Raw genomic sequence first — 1,693 nt, 5'->3', positions numbered from 1 at the left:
CAACCCCATATAATTATCTGAATACATAAAAAAAGGATTTTTTTTTCTCCAAAAAATGCACTCAGCATTAATCCCCTCAACTAAATTCTTCTTAAATTTCATATTGTTTTTAAATAAATGAAGACACTTCCCTTCATGTTTGGGTTACACTTGAGGGGCCCCAGACTTGAGAAAAATCTTGAAGGGTGAGGCTGGTGGGACTCTCTCCCTCATCACTCGCCCCGGAATAATTGCAAACACTGCAGAAAACAGGATTTTTTTATCAAAGAGATCAAGCAATAACATGAAATCATTGAATAGGAACTGAAGGCCTTTACCATAAACAAACTGTAGATATGCCTGAACGTTCTAAAAAAAACCACACCCTCCTTCATTAACTTCCCAAAAATGATAACAAAATTTCAGAAAAATAAAAATTACCAACTCTTTGATATCAATTACATAAGCTTAGCACTACCCTTTTTTTAACCTGAATGATAGCAATATCTTTATTTCTTTTTAATTCAATCATATTATTTAAAACACTTTCTTTGTAAGATTTCCTGTATATTTCAATGCTTGCCCCTTAAATAAAATCTATCTGACATATCTCTTATACTTTTCCCCAGTATAAAAGAATTAAAACATATCAAAAAAATTAAGAAGTGTATCCTTCCAACAAACCTTTCTGCTTGGATGCTTGAGCTGAAGTGGTATTCGCCTGTCTTTGGTGATGACTTCCACAGAACCCACCTTTATTGGCCCCATCCTGTAGAACTACTTGTGGCTTGCTCCCACCATCTTCTATGCCAAGTCCATTCTTTTGTATGCTCTGAAAACAGCATCTTTTAGGCTTACTTATTTAACTATGAAAGACTAATCTTAAGGTGTATTTCAAGCCTTGGGACCTCATCAAAAATATTTTTTCTCAAAAATTTTCATTATAAAAAAACTGTCAATTTCCGGTTCTCCCACTCTTTTTCCTAACAGCAAAGGAAAAAAAGGGGAAAACTAGAGCTCTTACTTTCCCCCCGTGACGAGTTTGTTCACTAGGGTGGTCCCAAAACATCCTGAAGAGGTTTTTGGCTGCAGCTTTTCCTGCCCCTTGCTCAAGTTTCGCCCGTGAAAGCGCATGTGACTCTTGCGGGAATAGTTTGTGGTGAAGGCCTTCCCGCAGTCTTTTTCATAAATATGGGCCCTTCTCCACATGGATACTTCGTTCTATACTTGCATCTGCTTGGTTTATGAAATATTTCATATATATTTTTGTTTATGCAGTCACATCAATTATCCTTCTCATGCCTAGCTTTTCAATATATGAGTTTGATGACATACAGTAAATAAAAATAAAAGTCCAAATTGCATTCATTTGCTTGCTTTTGTATTTGTATACTAATACCCTATGATATATTAGGCACACTCTTTTCTTCATGGTCATGCACAGTCATAAAGGTTACATTATTATATTTATCACTAAAAGAAGTCAGAGCAGGGAAAAAGTCATAACTTGAAAACTCCAAAATGTTCTGGGAAAACTTCTGCTCTGTAATGGACTCTCAATAAATTAGAATCATAGAACTACTATAACAGATAATACACGAAACCATCTTTTTACCCTTAATTTTTACCAAATCAAGCATTCAAAAAAGCCCCTTACGCCCAAAATACAGTAGGAAAACACTGGACAAAAACCCTTTATCAAAGAAACCCTTTA

At 35.1% G+C, this 1,693-nt stretch overlaps 1 pseudogene; it reads right to left on the bottom strand.

The window, feature by feature from the left end:
- Nucleotides 1–1,113, bottom strand: part of LOC119586355 — a 4,959-nt pseudogene extending 3,846 nt beyond the window's left edge.
- Between the last annotated feature and the right edge of the window lie 580 nt (nucleotides 1,114–1,693).

Source organism: Penaeus monodon, chromosome 21 (assembly GCF_015228065.2).
Source record: "Penaeus monodon isolate SGIC_2016 chromosome 21, NSTDA_Pmon_1, whole genome shotgun sequence".
NCBI lineage: Eukaryota > Metazoa > Arthropoda > Malacostraca > Decapoda > Penaeidae > Penaeus > Penaeus monodon.
This window is presented reverse-complemented; position numbering and strand designations above follow the sequence as displayed.